This window comes from Herpailurus yagouaroundi, unplaced genomic scaffold, assembly GCF_014898765.1.
Source record: "Herpailurus yagouaroundi ecotype Mexico unplaced genomic scaffold, PumYag 28, whole genome shotgun sequence".
In the NCBI taxonomy this organism is placed as follows: domain Eukaryota; kingdom Metazoa; phylum Chordata; class Mammalia; order Carnivora; family Felidae; genus Herpailurus; species Herpailurus yagouaroundi.
In genome coordinates, this window is record NW_024412376.1 from 71,391,283 (window position 1) to 71,409,548 (window position 18,266).

The following is an 18,266-nucleotide window of genomic DNA, read 5'->3' on the forward strand; positions in this document are numbered from 1 at the left end:
AGGAAAGGAAAGGAAAGGAAAGGAAAGGAAAGGAAAGGAAAGGAAAGGAAAGGAAAGGAAAGGAAAGGAAAAGAAAACAACAACAACAACAACAAAAACCCTACACTGCCAACACAACCACTCAGGTTGTCTGTCAGTCGTTAATAAAGATAGATAACTTAGATTTTCGAAACTACCACTTTCCCAAATTAATGCTTTTTACTCATTGAGAAAAATCACAGATACTTACATATATGTATGGAGGTGCACGATTTAACTACAAAAATTCAACTGGAATATGCTAAATGCAAAGAAAGAAATTGGGCTCCATTTCACAAATTAAAAAAACAAATAAATCCAGGGGCACCTAGGTGGCTCAGTCTGTTAAGTGCCTGACTCTTGATTTCCTCTCAGGTCATCATCTCACTTTGTGGGATTGAGCTCCACATAGGGCTCTGAGCTGACAGCATGGAGACTGCTTAGGATTCTTCCTCTCCCTCTCCCTCTCCCTCTGCTCCTCTCCTGCTTGTTGTGCACTCTCTCTCAAAAATACAAAACAAACAAACAAAAAACAAATCAAAGCTACTTGTCAAAAGCTTTTAGCCAAAATTTCTAACACATTTTTGCTTTTTTGGATACTATTTGTGTCTAATAATATCAAAAGGCACAACAGAAAATAGTCTATTATTCACACCACATTCCTAACACTCTCATGTCACCTTAAAGAAAACAAGATGAATATAAATTTGTAAAAGAAACACACAGGCAGATCTTTCTTCATACATACAAAATACTGAAAGGAATAAACCAGTAGTAAAACCATTCAAAATTTTTAATCCTGTACCTGGGACTTAGACTAGTGCCAAGGAGCGCACGAAAACCTCCTCGCGCAGGAGAGGTCATGAAGAATGTTTTTTTGTCCTTTGTTGTCGTCCCGCACTCCGAGTTAGCCGCACTTAACACTTGCCTACACTACCAGTATCTATTCAGACATCTAGTACAGATGATGAAGCTGTCAGGAGAAACCCAATGCTCTTCCCTTATCAGTGATAGCTGGCCCAGGCCCTCCTGGGGCCCTTCTCTGATCATCAGGTGGGGGGAAGTAAGATAAAAACAAGAAAAAAAAAGGGAAAGAAAAATAGGATAATATGGATACCAACAGACATTGCAACTGAGTACCTTGGATATAATATGGGTCAAATTAATGCTTGATAACAGTGATTAAATTATTTTAAACACACATATTTAATCTCATGAAATGGTTCTCCAACATTCCTGTCCTAAACAATCACCTGTGGTGCTTATTAAAAATGCAGATTCCATGGTTTCTTCATCACACAGGCTGTTAGGAAGTCTGGGGAGAAAGAACCCCCAAAATCTGCATTTCTAATAAGCATTTGGAGATTTTGATGCAGTTCAACCACCGGATTGAGAGACAAGGATCTACTACTCAATCCTTATGTGCATTAAGAGATACGTAAGTGATTCAAAGGGCATGTGGATCTGAAATATAAAGACCCGAGTTAAATTTCACTTGTTCTGGGTATTCAGAAAAGTCACAATGCCCAGCCCAGGATCTTGAGGAACTCAGAATAAACAAACAAGCAACCCCAAAGTGTATGTTTTTAATGTACTTTTATAAAGTACCTATAATATCTCAGGCACACAAATACAGTTTTGGAAATTTATAAGAACACGGCAGTAGCTTTTCATTTTCATTCAGTTTAATACCACATATTCAACTTTCCCATGATCATTTAATCCCACAAATTATAATAAGATAACTTGAAATATTAAAGTATTAGTAAAGTATTAATCAATGTCACACTAGATAGATAATTTAAACAAATGTCAACGTGTATTTAACATGTTGGGTTTTGGCTGTGTGTCATACTTGGGTAACCTAAGACTATCTTTTTGGGAAGCTCATATTTCCAGTTGCTTATACTATGAAAATAACATCATTTTAGGTGACTCTACAGTGAAGTCTCTATGATGCAAGAAAAAAATAAAAATAGGTATGGCATGTGTCTATAGATCCCCAAATCAGCAGCCTTTGTAATTTGGGCCAAGTCATTTAATTTCTTGGTGCCTAATTTTCTTCATCTGCCAATTAAGACTATGAAATTAGACGGTCCTGGAGATCTCTTACAATTAAAAGACCTTACTAAAAAAATAGATGTAAAAATAGGTTTAAAAGGTCGTGGGTGGCTCAGTTGGTTAAGTGTCTGACTCTTGGCTTTCTGGGTTTGAGTCCCAAATCAGGCTCTGTGCTAGCAGTGTGGAACCTCTCTCTCTCCCTATCTCACTGCCCCTCCTCAACTCGTGCTGTCTCTGTCTCTCTCAAAATAAATAAATAAACTTAAAAACAATTTTAAAAATAGGTGTAATGACATTGGTATGAGTTGGTTCATAAAAGTAGTTAAGACCAAACAGATGCTAAGGAAAAAAAAATTGAGAAAATGAATCTTAAGCTTTATGTTACAAAGAATCTCTAGTGTGAAGACAAATTTTACAGGGATACTGTTAGAATGCAAATTCTGACTCAGTATGTCTAGTGTGCCAAATTATTTACTTCTGACAAGCTCTCTGGTGCTATCCAAAGACGCAGGTACATGGACTGTACTTTGGTAAGAAAGGATTTGGGGTAAAGCCAAGAGTTAGAATTAAGAGAAATAAAACCTGATTAATAACATGGTCAACCAGTCAACAATACAGTAACCTACTGGAAAACAAAAGACAATCTGCTTACAATAAGGAAAGGAACTAATTTACCTATACAATTTTTTAAGGGACCGTTACGTGGTAGGTAAGCCAATCTTTGAACATATGGATACATGCCAGTGTCTCTCAACCCTGACCATACGTTATAATCACCTGGGATGTTTGGAAAAGCTAGAGATGCCTGAAAGCCTACTACCCCTAAACTTATCAATTAAATCAGAATTTCTGGAGATAAGACCTCATAGGTCTTAGCATTTATTTTTTTGCTTTTATTTAATGCTCTCCAAGTAATTATAATATTGAGAACCACTGGACTGCCCTTACACAAAATCATAGCAAAACACACAAAAGTAAACAACTAATCCAACCCATTTTGTTTGTTGTTTTTAATAAACAGAGGAGAGAGAGAGAGAGAGAGAGAGAGAGAGTGTGTGTGTTTTAAATGCACTATGAATACTTGAATATGTGTAAATAAGCAATTTGTAAATAAAACACAATAGCTTAAGTTTAGGTTATAAAAACTAACCAGGGAATTAGTAACAGGAAAGCATTTTGAAATTTAAACCTAGTTTTTCTTTTGTCCCTAAAATGATCAGAAAATCTGAATTGATTATATTTAGTATCAGAGATCAGTGGTTCTCCAACCTTGGCATGCCATCAGAACCACCTGGAAAGCTAGTAAAACAAAGACTGTTGGCCCTGTCCTCACAGTTTCTGATTCCATAGATCTGGGATGAGCCCCAAATTTGCATTTCCAACAAATTCCCAGGTGATGCTGATGCTCCTGGTTCAGGCACCATTTTAAGGATCACTGACAGAGATAAAAGTCTGGAATTTTAACAAAGGCAATTCTTTTTTAATAAAGAAAACAGTGGCATTAAGAGACTTTCGATCTTGGGGCACCTGGGTGGCTCAGTCAGTTAAGTGTCTGACTCTTGATTTCGGCCCAAGTCATGATCTCAAAGTTTCTGAGATTGAGCCCCACGTTGAGCTGAGCTCTATGTTGACAGCGTAGAACCTGCTTGGGATTCTCTTTCTGTCCCTCCTCAGCTCACACGCTCATGCTCTCTCTCTTTCTAAATCAATAAATATTTTTTAAAAAAGACACTTTCGATCTTTATCACGTAACCAGTTTTAAAAAAATATGTATGTATGATATACATATACACAAATCATACAGGAATAAGTGTGGGTTTCTTTTTCTTCATCTCCTCAAGACCAGCTCGGTACCAGTTATCTCCAGGCAACTGCATCATGTGATCAACATTCAGTGAACAAAAAGGAAATTCTTTGTTTTTATTCTGATCTCATCTTTAAGCAAATGAGAAAAGTTTCATAAATAAGACTGCATAAGACTTTAAGTTCTTATAGGTATATGGTTTCTTAAAAGAAAACTGATGCCTGATTAATGTTTTAAAATGTTTCGTTAGGAATTTTTATAACTCTCTTTCATTGGGATTTTAATTCTTAGAACACCACAGTGAATGGGGAGGAAATCTAGATTAAATTTTCATCCTCTCCCACCTCAAGGTTTATTCACGTGTGGGGAAACAGGTTTTTAAAAAATATTTTATTATTTTTTTAAGTAATCTCTATACCCAACATGGGGTTCAAACTCAAAGCCCGGAGATCAAGAGTCACGTATTCTACCATCGAGGCAGCCAGGCACCCCCCCAGGGAAACAGGTTTTCAACACATCATTATACAGACATTCTTAAGGCTGCAGAAATGTACCAGGATCACAAAATATCACAAGATTGTTTCTCTTCTTTATTAATAATATCCTTTTGCTACTATCAATAGTGTAAGCAGATTTTAACATTATCGACATTAAGATTAAGAATCACAGAATAAATTCCCAAGTGATATCTTAAACATGTTTTAGAACCAAAAATGCCTGTACAAATATAAACAAAACCGAATCAGAACAAAAAACAACTTCTGGATATTTCCCTGTTCAATTCCTTGGAAGTCCAGAAGAATGAACTAACAATAAATTTTCCCAATGATGTCCTATAAAATGCCAGCATAATCACTAAGAGCAGGTTATTACAGGGTATTAGATAAAACAGCAAAATTACATTATTCCCCAGAAGAGGAAGATTTTGGTAGGTTCTGTAAAAAGACAAAACTTATTTCTCTGATGCTTTCTTACTAACAGGTGAAAACATAATTTTGTGCCTTCTTAGCATCCAGAATGGTAACTGATATTCAGCATGATGAATCAAGTCCAGAGAAGTCTTTTGTATAGCATTGCTATTGTTATTAGGCTTGCAAACATAATATAAATATACTTAAACACTGGTACTTAATATATTTGTTATGAAATGATACCAAATATTCTTAAAGTATGCATTTTCACTTTAAAAAATGTCCAAGTCCCAATTTAAAGACTAAAGATAACCAAGTTCAAATCCTCTCATCTGTAGAGAAAGGGACAAGGTCTCCAGGGGGCGGTCGCCTAGCATCCCCTGGCTAAGTTTGTAGTTACTCACTGGCTGAGTTGGAACTAGCACTCAGGTTTCTTGAGTCCTAATCCAGGACCCTTTACCAGTACCATACAAAGACTCTCAAAAGTTGCCACTGTCATATGTCAGATAATCGATCAACCTATTCTTAAATTCTGAGATATACAATCAAAAGCAGTTTCTGAGAAGCCTTAATAAAGACCTTTTTAAACCTTTCTACATAAAACTTTTAAATTTTATACTAGATTTTTAAAAAAACACCATGTATTTTGGCTCTAAGGTGGAAGAGTTCTATCATATAATAGACTGATTGTTGAATGAATGGGTGAATGAATTTGTGTATGTTACAGATACCATACAGTCCTCCAGCGTGTTTGATTCAAAACGTCTCCTATGTCATACCCTTTGGGCAGAAGTGTATGAGGAGGAATAGAAATGCATTTAAGCAGTATCAAATTTGTAAGCTGAAGTATTTTTACTGGTAAAAAAAATGATGAGAAAGCAAAAAGCACTTAGGACCCATACAGAGGCTAGATAACTACTATACAGGGTGATTTTTTTTTTTAATTAAAAAAAATTTAAGATTTTTTACTGTGTATTTATTTTTGAGGGAGGGAGGGAGAGAGAGAGAGAGAGTGAGCAGGGGAGAGAGCAGGGGAGAGGCAGAGAGAGAGGGAGACACAGAATTTGAAGCAGCCTCCCGGCCCTCAGCTGTCAGCACAGAGCCTGACATGGGGCCACAAGATCATGACCTGAGCCAAAGTGGGATGTTTAACCAACTGAGCCATCCAGGCATCCCTATACAGGGTGATTTGAACAAAATGACCACCTCCTATGTTAGTGATGGGCAGAACCCTATGCCCCAGCTCCAATATTCCTCCCTCCAATTTGTAACCCAATCACTAGGATCCCTCTTCTGAATTCCCCATCAAAGACAGGGACATTATCTCCAGAAGGGCAGGCTGGTGAAGAAAGAAAGAGAGGGAGATAGCAAAAAGGAGGGAGCAGGACAGCCAGAGGAGGCTGTATCCGTATATTTTTGCATAGTTGTAAAATTTGAAGAAAAACAGTATTCCAAAGCATATGCTCAGATAAAGTCTAATTGATCAAAATAACATAGCTCTGGAGAATTAAAAAAAAAATTAAAACGGGCAAATAACAGAGTCAGGCATCATTTCTTATTAATAGTATTACCAAACCTGCTTATTTTCTTTTTCTTTTAGTGAAGAGATTCCTTAAAATATGTTCTTATTCCTATTCCCACTCTTACTGCCCTACCCAGAAAGAGAGAGGGAAGGAGACGTTTCAAACCAGAGAATTCTGCTGATTGCCAAAGGAGGAAATAACCACAGAAGAGGGAAAAAAGAACTTGGCCTGAACTGGTGCTTTGAATTAATTAGTATCTAATGTCTTATCTGGGGGGTGGGGAGGAAGGGAGCCATTCAAATGACTCTGAAGTCAGATCTTTCTCATGTGTGTAATCATTTTTTTTCTCCACCTACTGTTTCATGATATCAGGTGTGTTTACATTCAAATATAAACACAAAACAAAAACTAAATACACTTAGTTATCTCTGTCCTTATTTCCTTTTATTAGCCTTACCTAGAGCTGGCTGTGAATGTACTTCCATCCATTAGAAGCCCCAGGTAAACTCAAAAAGAAAAACCTACTAAACTATAATAAATATTATATTATAATAAAGAGTTCAAAGGACCTATAATATAGAGGTAGCAGATAATAACAGATCAGACTTTATTTTGTCTGTTGTGACTAAGTGATACAGTGGTCTCTGTAGAATAGAATATTTCATTTAAAAATAAAATAATGGAACATTTCAAGTTTGAATAATGCAGTTGGGAAAGAACAAAAGGGCAAAAGCAACAATATACATATAGAAAATTGGAGAATGGACCTTCTTTGCTGCCTTATGAGTCACTAAAGATGCCATTCAATTATATTTGAATATCCTGTCATCAGTATGTTTGTCCAAGGCATTACGAGGCAACTATGAATGAGAGCCCACCTTCTAAGAGCTCATACTCTCCTTGGAGAATTAATCTAATTAAGTGTTAAAGGATCATCAGCACAGGTAAAAAAGAAATCCAAAGAAAAGCACAAGAGACTGGGAAGCAATATCTGAGATGGAACTTGAGGGTCAACATGGTGAAGAATGAAACTTTGCTAAGTACAGAGAGAAACAAAAGCAGAAGAATCAGGTGGGGGAATATCCATTTATACCTCCAGGAATAAATGGAACCTGATAAATGGAAAACTGTTGGAGGATGATCAGAATGCAGCTGGACAGTAAGAACCCTGAAAGCTGGAATTTCTCATGTGAAAACGAATGGCACAGTCAAACAGCACTCGTGGAAGGCAAATGCAACCCAGTGAGGAATGGAGAGTGGAGAAAACAAGGTCCAGGGTATGGTGAGAAGGAGGCACTGATGTGGTCAGGAAGCGACAGGGACAGCAGAAAGTGAATGGAAAGTATCAATGTGTAAAAGATCTTTGTGAAGACAGTGATGGAATTAGGGACCAGGCTAGATATAAGGGGAAAAGGAGAGGTTGGACTCCAAAATAACACCAAAATCTATGCCTGAAGACAGGCAAGTGAGGGTGTCAGACCTGGAGACTCTACAAAGAGAGAGTACCTAAGAAGTCCGAACTAGACTTGCAAATCTGTGAATCATTTATTCGTAATAAAACCCCAATCCATGAGCATGACTAGCTCACCATTCCAGAGGGTAAAGGGGAAGAAAATCTCAGTAGGTGGGTAAAAAGACTCTGGTGAGGTCTAAAGAAAGACTTACTTAGAGGTCATTTCAATAGGGTCCAGATTTCAGCAGGTGGTCAGCTGTGGTTCCAGGGCACAGCTCTAGGAAAGAAGCATGTGTTCCAACACCAAATCCTCACAGCCTTTCCTAGTGACCACCAGCAGTTACTTAAGAGTTCTGCAAGCCCAGATCATGGTTTGTAAAACATGACTATCTGCTGGATGCTCAGGAGAGGAATGAGGATAAAACAATAGAGTATATGAGTAAGGGATTTGCAAACTACAAAAATGCTGTACGAATATAACATTTTACTACTGTTCAAGGAACTGTGTACTTGCAAGATAAAGTCAGTGTTAAGAGATAGTAACTACAACATTTTCCCACGAATATTCCTACCAAGCCTCAGCCCTGACCCAGTAGAATGTTCCCTATTTTGGATATTGAAGACTGCAGGTGTTTGCTTGTTTTAATTAAACTCATTCTCAGATCAAAGCTTACACAAAGGCAAGATAGGACGTGGAAACACTTGTCCTCTTCCTCTTGGGTTTTTTTTCCCTCCACTATTGTTTTCCCTTTCCCTCTCTCTACCTTGTTCTAATTCCCTATTTCTTATTTACTTCTTTCTGTTTCCCTTACGCTCACTCTAGCTCCATTAAGATATATTCTCACATACGCCCCCAAAGTATTTTCAAAACCCAGGAGAAAATAAGAGTCAGTGATTAGCATTAATACTCCTTAAAATAGTTTCACCCTTGACCTTATCCACAAATTTCACTGCTTTTCCCCCCATTTAGATAGACGGGGAAAACCTGTTTGACTAGTTTTCCTCTAAGCCCTGCTCTCCTGATTGGCTGGTTGAGTACAAATGAACAACAGACACAACAGCACAAATGCAAAAGCTATGTAACGCACAAGGGCCTTTCTGTATGAGAACCCACAGGGAAGGGCCTGCAGGTCCTTCACTAACTGCCCAGTCTTAGAACAACTCTCTCAAAGCAGGAAGGCAACACTGCTGAATCATTCATTCCACTGCTAGTGTAAAAAAAAGGAAACATCCTTCTGTTGATGCCTCCCCTTTAGAATGAGAGATAATAATGGGGCACCTGGGTGGCTCAGTCAGCTAAGCATCGGACTGTTGGTTTCAGCTCAAGTCATGATCTCAAGGTCTCCTGAGTTCAAGTCCATGTCGGGCTCTGAGCTGGCAGCACAGAGCCTGCTTGGGGTTCTCTCACACTCTCGGTCTCTCTCTGCCCCTCCCCGACTTTTGCAGTCTCGGTCTCTCTCAAAATAAATAAATAAACTTTGAAAAAAAAAAAAAAGAATAAGGGATTTTATGATGAGGATTACATTAAGCCTTTATCTTAATTTAGAAATTTAAGAAATTCTGGTGGCTATGACTACATTCAAAAATGTGGTACAGAAGAATGCCTACGTTAGTGGCAGAGTGGTGGTGGTGTGTGTTTCCTTAAGTAGATTAGGAGAATTTGAATTTGCAAAACAGATTAATCAAAATAGGATTCTTTTTATGGAAAATAAAATTTTGCTTTAAATAACAAAGTCTCTGGGTACACTGATGTGCTTAGTGTCCACGTTTGTCCACATTTTTTACTGTAAAATATTTCAAACATACAGAAAAGTATAAAGACTAACAAACATCTGTATACCCATCACCTTTATTTTAAATTCTATAAATATGAGTCCGTTTATAAAAATTGGATTTTTACACAACTTTTCAGGAACATACAAAAAATACACTGGATTCTACTTCCTTTTTAAAAAATAATTTAAAAATACACAAGGACAGGGGCACCTGGGTGACTTAATCAGTCGAGTACCGACTGTTGGTTTTGGCTCAGATCATGATCTCATGGTTCATGGGATTGAGCCCCCACACTGCTGACAGCCCAGAGCCTGCCTGGGATTCTCTACCTCTCTCTCCGTCCCCACTCACACTCGCTCTCTGTCTCTCTCAAAATAAATAAACTTAAGAAAAACAAACAAACAAACAAACAAACAAACAAACAAGAAAACATTAAAAAAAATTCACGAGGGGGCACCTGGGTGGCTCAATCGGTTAAGCGTCCCACTTCAGCTCAGGTCACGATCTCACAGCTCATGAGATTGAGCCCCTCAGAGGGCTCTGTGCTGACAGCTCAGAGCCTGGAGCCTTCAGGTTCTGTGTCTCCCTCTCTCACTCTGCCCCTCCCCCACTTGCACGCCTGCCTCTCTCTCAAAAATAAATAAACATTAAAAAAGTTTTTAAAAATTCATGAGGACATATTATTAAACTAAAACACCTCACTTTGGGGAAAATCAGCCCTACGGTTATTACAGTTATTATTTATTAAAATTAGTTATAGCCAATGAAATAGCTAAAAAAATATGACTCAGCATCTTGAAAATATTTCAAGTATTAATTCTTTTAAAAACAGACTGAAAAGTGCACAATAATTTTACACATATTTTGTATGAATAATATTCCAAAATCAAGCAAACATTTACCAAATCAGTTATAATGTAAAATTGTCAGTAAATTGGAATACCTACAGATGTATTTCTATTATCTAACTCAAGTCAAGGCAAATATAATAAATATAGTGATTATTTTGATTATTAACAATACAAATAAATAGCACAAGGCTAAGAGCAAAACACACAGTATCTCTGAAATGTTCCTAATTACACATGCTTTCCAAATGTTTTAATAGTTATACAAATTTCTAGCCAAAGAGTACGAACTGACCTATGCTGTCCTAGATACCCGCCATTCATAAATCCAAAGGTTCCATTTTTCTCTGGCTCTGCACTCGGAAATGCTGACCTAAGCATGGCACGCATGTCCAAATCAATTTCAACTTGGCATCTGTCATATCTTAAGGCAGTGTTGAGCAGGGCAGTACATAGTCTAAAACTGAGTTGGTGAATACACAACATGGGACTACACAGACTACTATGCTTTGCAAGAACGAGATCATACACTGTGAGGAAGTTAGTGCAGTGAACAAAAAGCACCAAAATTCAACTCCAAAATACAGAGATCCTGGTAAAAAAAAAAAAGTGTGACTAGAGAATTTCAAGTAAACAACATCATCAGAGATTAAAAACTGCACACATAAAACACATGAAAACTACACACATAATGAGTCACCTTAAAAATATTGACTTTATGGGCGCCTTGGGAGCTTAGTGGATTGAGCGTCAGACTTTTGATTTCGGCTCAGGTCATGATCTCACAGTGATGAGATGGAGTCCCACATGGGGCTCCACGTGTGGAGCCTGCTTAGGATTCTCTCTCTATCTTTGCCCTCTTCCCCTCTCAAAAAAAAATAACAATAAGAGTAAGGATAAGGATAAGGATAAGGATAGGGATAAGGATAAGGATAAAAAATTAAAACATGCTGATCATCTAATTTCATTTCACTCAAAAACACTTATTAGAAATTTGAAAAACTATGTGTACTCTAAATGGTATATAAACAAATGACAAATGAGAAACCGTAAGTATTGAAACATATATACTAATTTGAACTAAAAAAGAAAAATCAGTATTACTTATAACCAATTATTACCAATATACCTTACAACCAATTAGTAAATAATATGCATTATGTTCAATTGTTGATTGGTTCCCAAACCAGTTTATACATGCAAACATTTCCTCAAAATGTCCACTAATTACAGGGTAGAAATTGTACACACATATTAAAGTAGAAATCTAATTTTAGATATTTATCACTAATATAAAGCATTACTTCATCCAAATAGAGAAAATCCTAAAGAAAAAAAGTAGGTATTTTTAAATATGATTACAGTAGATCTAATTTTTTAAAAAAATAATGCATCAGTCCATTATACAAGTTTAATAACTGCTTCCCATAGTGTTGCCTTTTCAGATTCCATAAGATATAGAAGTGCTTTCTGAATCATCAATTATTAAATATTTTGTTCAGTTTTAATATCACTTGTCTTTTTTGTTGTTTTTGTTCAGACTCTTTCAAAATGGATAATCCATATCCTTATTAGATTATCTAAGAAACTAGAACTCACTTATGGTACCAAAAATAGTTTAACAAAACATTTAAAATGTTTATGATTTGATTACTAGAGGCTTTTAAAAAACAACCTGTGTGCGGGGTGCCTGGGTGGCTCAGATGGTTAAGCGTCTGACTCTTGGTTTCGGCTCAGGTCATGATCTCACAGTTTGTGAGTTCAAGCCCCACATCGGGCTCTGCTCTGACAGCATGGAGCCTGCCTGGGATTCTCTCTCTCCCTCTCTTTTCTCTGCCCCTCCTCTGCTCTGTCTCTCAAAATAAAACAACAACAACAACAAACCAAACAAACCTGTGTGGCACAAGACCCTCAGGCTGGTAAAGGCGTGGCTTGTCCAGAGGATCCCAGGGGCTTTCCCAGAGCTCTTGATGCAATTCCCACCCTCTCCTTAGGCAATGCTTTCAAACTGCTCTTTCTGCTCCCTTCAAAATTTCCAATTACCCCTATTCTACTGGCTTCCTCCCCAAAGGCTGTAAATCTGATCAAGTTTTCATCCGAAATATACCTTCAATCACCCTCCTGAAACCCTGAGAGCAAGTACTGCTGAAAGCAATAGTCCCTACAAACTATCACCAAATCCAAGTTCAGCTTTTCATAAAAACAGCTAGCCATTTATTGAACACAAACCAGTAAGCTTCTAGGCACGGAGCTTGCTAGACTTCATCTCATTTGATCCTCACAGTAGACATATGGTGTAGGCACTTTGGTTCTCTTTTTGTAGGTGAGAACTAAATTCTAAGTTTAAGGTCACAGAGTTAGTCAGGGGCAGAACCAGGACTGTCTGATACCCCCATTTAAGTACCTGATCTTACATCTTGAACTTATTTCTTCAGCTCCTAAAAAGCTGTTCTCCCCTAATTGTCCTCCTGCCTTCCACTCTGTACCTCTCATTTTTTCTGGCTCCCTGATTCTCACCCAACTGTTAAACTTTAAGATCTCCCTAGGTCTCTATCTCCGTCTTAGTCTTTGTACCTGCCCTGGAAGACCTATCGACTCCTTTTTTTTTTTTTCCCGTACAACCACCCATATACTGAAAACTGTTAAATCAGTGCATTCATCCATCCATTTATCTACCTACCTATCCATCCATCCTTCCATCTATCCATTTATCTACCTGATCTATCCAGCCAAGACCTCTCTGCCCAGAACTAGATTTTCTATAGGTAGTTCATATTCTTCATGTCCAAAACTGAACTCTATCATCTTTGCTCCTCCAACCTTTTAAAGTCCCTATTCCATCCTCCTATGTCACCCATCATGTAATCGCTCACCTAATCGCTCACCTAATCCTAGATTCTCCTACCTTAACATCTATGTGATCACTTTTCTTCATCTCACTGCTACCACTATGGTATAAGGTCCTCAACAAGATCACTCCAGTACCTTCTAAACTGCTGTTCTTATCTCATATTCCTCAGATCCACCCTTCTAGATGGCTGTGAGAGCTGTCTTTTCATCAAATCACTCCTTTGTTTGAAACAGACTTGAACAGAAAATGGTTCATATTCCTTATGATGGCAAACAGCCCCTCACGACCTTTCCCCTGCCTTTTATGTCACCTTCTCTATGAAGCCTCTCTAGTCTTCCGATCACTTCCAGTACCTGTTCAGGGCACTCTGCATATCCTCATCACAGCACTCATAGACCTTATGGCACTATTTTGCACGTACTGAAACTAGTTTGTTTTCTATCTAACTAACCCTCTTACACCCAGAGCCCTTCCAGGCTCTTATGTGTTTGTATATCCCCAGAGCACAAGAGCACAGTGTGGTTTTAATAAATATTTGTTGAACAGAAGAATGAATGTTTGTGAAATGCTTTATATTGGGAAGATATTGATTGCTACTGTTTTCAAGACTAAATTAAACTAATCTATTCAAACTAATTTGATTAGTTCCTCCATAGGTAGGTATGCAAAATAACATTGAAATGATTGACCTACCTTCAAGTATGGTTAACAAGATTATCAAACCACACTTCTTACTCGTGGCTTCCAGAATAGGAAAATATTAACGATATTATATATGGCTAGCTGGTTTCAGTGGCAGGAAGTGGTATGGAAACTATCACTGTATTCATATTCTCAAACAAAGACACTCTGGGCCTAGCGTACAGTAAACTTTTTTTTAAAGTTTATTTATTTATTTTGACAGAGAAAGAGGGAAGGGCAGAGAGAGAAAATCCCAAGTAGGATCTGCATTGCCAGTGTACAACCTGAGGCGGGGCTCAATCCCACAAACCGTGATATCATGACCTGAGCCAAATCCAAGAGTCAGATATTCAACCGACTTTTTTAAGGGCTACTTCAATTTCTCAGAAAAGCGAAGATTTTTCACAAGATGAACTGTCTGAAACTAAGTCACTCTTCTTCTTAAGATCTCACACACAAAATATTCTATAAAACAACATTAAAACCATTTATGTAGAAGTCATCCTTTTAGGAACCGCACCATATAGCTTGTGATTGAGCCCAGAAATAAAGCATGAGAACAGCAAGTATCTGTCACAAAGTCCGCAGGCTTTATACTCAGGCAATAGCCCACATCATTTCACAGAAAAAAAGACAACAGATAATATAGCAGCAAGACTCGCTCACAGCCTGACAGTAGAAAGTTGATAGCTGATAACAAAAAGAGGACCCAGAAAAACCATAAAAGGAAGAATAGTACTTCTGTCTTCAATCTAGTTTTTCAACTGGGCAGACTAAGACCATTTACTATAAACAAAAAGAGCTCTATACACCTCAACGAATAGCACTATTCAATTCTTTATGAATTCATGCTCATAAAGACAACCCAACAGAAAAATTAACTTAAATCCAAGGAAGCAACTAAGAGTGTAAGATTTAGAAATTATTTTTTTGTTTTAATAGTTTAATTTTTAAGTTTCAGTAATTAATCACGTGAGAGGTCAGCTATGGAGAAAATGCACTTATCTAAATAAGCAACATCCCAGATGGTAACAATATCAATAAATTAAGTATTATTATATATTACAAAAGCAATAAAAAGTTCTTATTCTCCTGGTATATTCTGAAAATCTAGTGTGAATTAAGCAACATCAAATCAATATTATTTGATAAATAAATAACTTTGAAAAGGAGTTTGAGAATTGGGAATATGGTTGTTTTCTTCCTTTGTTATCACTATTTAAGTGGTAATTAAGCTGATAAGGTACCTTGAAATGTTTTCAGTAATTCAAATTAAATGTTAACTGTCAAACTCTTTACACAAACAATAGATTTTACAAAAAATAAATTTTGTTGTAAATATCTTTCTTTACTCCACTGGTTTACTTATCCTAATAAATGCACCAAGTATTAACATAACAAGCATAAAGCTCTGGGAAGTGTAGATTTAAGAAGAGTTTAAATGTCTTCAGTAGTATTAGCCAGATCAAGTCAGAAGTATTGTTTCTACTAAGTTATGCCCAGGTACTTATACACTATTAAGCTTTTACCAAATGTCAAGGCAATACACTGCACTGTAGTTTTTAAACAATCCTATAGCAATAAATCACACAACGCTAGATGTCAATTTTATTTTGCGGGTGGCAGGCAAATCAAACAATACTAGAGTATTTATTTCTCACTGGAATTATCTAGAATAGTTGCTGAACAGAATTCCATTCCTAAAGCAAAACCTTAAACTATCCATCAGGAGATAGGAGAAAACTAAATCCACTTTGGGACTGGAAAAAAAAAATGCTGACTTATGATTTTACTCAGTGAACAAAGTTCTGGATTCCTTTATCATGTAACATTGAGGTGCATGACTCTTCAATTAATTTAAAAATCTCCAGAGAACAAAGTGTGATTAATCCTAATATAATTAGAAAACCAGTTTAAAAGGACTTTCTATCCTTCCTACTAATGGCAGCCATTCCCCCCCCTCCCCTCCACCAAAGATATAAAGCACAGCAATTCTGAGTGGAGACCTTTTTTGGAACATGAAATTACCAGAAAAAGTAAAGTTTGGCATATAGCCAAACAGCCACACCTTCACGCAAAAATTCATCATACAAGGTGACAGCCTGAGGGGGCTGAGGCTTTTTGGTGTAGTGTTGTTTGTTTGTTTGTTGTTTGATCTTTTCTAGGTGGAACCCACCTGAAATAAAAGGCTGTCCCTATTACTAACACTGACTCATACAGAGGTGACACGAGGTCACTCCTGGCTGAGAACGCCGCCCACCACCGTCCTCTTCTGATTCTCCCTCTCCTTAAGAAAGGCTACTTAACAAGACCTAGACTTCGGAAGAGTCAGTCTTCGGGACATCCCGTTCTCCCCCATCTCCCTCCCCCGTGCCCTGGTATGCTTTAAGGTGATGGGAACCAGCGGTACATGTACAGACGCGGTTCTCTCCCCAAGGAAGTGCTGCAGAGTAGTACATTCACCGTACACAACTTTATACACCTAAAATTAAAGCAGTAAATTTACACATACAGATTGGGTACGTCCTTCGCCACCTCTGCCTGTCCTTTTGCCCCGTCGCACTGCACATATTTGCGCCTGCCGATGCGGTTTGCCTCGTACAAACCCAAATCACGCATCCCAGGCCCCCTCGCCGCTCCTCCAGCCCGAGGAAGGCGCCCTACTTCCTGCAGCGCGTCCTCCTCTCAACTCCTCTCTAACCTTAGCAGCCTGCACAGGCTTCTCTACTGCGAGGGCACGCCGCACGGTTTCCCCAACCGCGCGGGACCCTGCCACCACTGTACTTTCCTAGGGGGTCGCGCGGGATCCCGCAGAAGCTCAAAGGTCCAAAGAGAGTGTGAGTGAGCGTGTGAGCTTGTGTCCGCGCGCGCGCAGCTCCGAGACACTCCCCACCCCCAACACATCCAGTTCCCCTTTAGGGAGAGGACAAAGTAGAAGACTGTTGGGAGAGGTCCGAAACCTCCTGGACCCCATCGCTGCCCTCAGCGACTCGGGCCTTGGGACTCCCCGATGCCCATCCCTCCAGGGTCAAGTGCAAGGTCCTCGAACAGATCCGCGCCGAGTTATTTCCTCCTCTCTCCGAGTTCACACACGAATTCGAAAAGACCCTCAAACCGGTGCCATATGGGAGAGGAAAAGACTAGGGGAGCTTTCGAGGGTAGCTGGGAACAATCTCTTTCACAGCCCCACAACCTTGACCTTTCTCCCTACCCCCCAACCCTACTCCCCCATTCCCTATCTTGTTCAGCCCAACCCCATCTGCACTATCCACTCCCCCCCCCCCCCCCCCCCCCCCCCCCTGGACCGTAGCCATTCGCTCAGCACTCACCTCTGGGAGCAAACGACGCCCATCTCCTCCTCCTAGCCCGCCCCCCTTCCGCCGTCTGGAACGGCGTGCTCACTCTACTTACCTCGGCTCTTGGCTGCTGCGCGTGAGTTTGAGTGTGTCTGCCGCGTAATTGTATCCGGGGACAGAAGGGACCCGTGTTTGTGCGCTAGATCAGGTGTCGCCGCCTTCGGTGGTTTGGGGGTGTGAGGGAGGCTGTAGCGTTAGTGTGTTAGCTTAGGACGGACTCACTGGGCTCACAATTGATGGCAAAGCTTTAACGGTGCCCTCCCTCGGGGCCGCAGCGCGCCTGCTCCTCCGCTGCTCCCCGCGGGTGGCCGCCCCCCCCCCCAACCCACCCAGCCGCGCCCCGCCCAGCGCACTGCTGGAAGAGCTGGAGCGCGCCCCTCTCCTCCCGCGTCTGGCTCAGCGGGGCACGACGCGGGTGCCACGCGCTCAGCCTCTCGTCACACGCCTGGGTCTGCGAACGCCTTGTGCTCCCCGGGCTGGGGCATGGATGCGGACGCGCCTTCTTGCCACGCGCTGGCGGGCTGGGCGAGGGGCAGGTCCTGGGATAGGGATGCTCGCCTGCGGAGTGGCGGTCGGCTGGCAAGCTGGAACGCTCGGGAACCCTCCGCTCGCGCTCGAGCTGGGAACCCTGGGACTGGCACGTGGCCCCGCCTCCTGTTCCCCCTGCAAGGCGTGCCTTGTGCCCTTTCTGCCACCACCCCTCTGCTCTCGGTGCCCGCCTTTTTCTTCCCCCCATCACGCTAGCTCAGCACGAATCTACGTGGTGATAGCGCCACTTCTCTCACCTTCCTATCCTCCTAGCTCACTGCGCTTCTGCACCCATTAAAAAGTTGAACTTGGGCAAGGAGGTAGAGGGGATAAGGGAAAGAAATCGAGGGAGGAGAGTTAGACACCTGCCTCGTGAATCCGAAAGCGTTAAAACAAACACTGGAGTTTGGGGAGCCCGGAAAAAGTAATTTGGGTTCTGGGCTCAGTAACATCCCT

The 18,266-nt window shown here is 39.9% G+C and overlaps 1 protein-coding gene across 2 annotated transcripts in view; it reads right to left on the reverse strand.

The window, feature by feature from the left end:
• UGT8 (UDP glycosyltransferase 8) overlaps positions 1-17,602 on the reverse strand; it is a 99,710-nt gene extending 82,108 nt beyond the window's left edge. Inside the window, exon 1 of one of the 2 annotated variants that reach the window (XM_040475203.1) lies at positions 17,256-17,333. The gene's annotated coding sequence lies outside the window, so the exon portion shown is untranslated. The other variant, XM_040475195.1, reaches the window with a different exon arrangement.
• Positions 17,603-18,266: the final 664 nt, after the last annotated feature.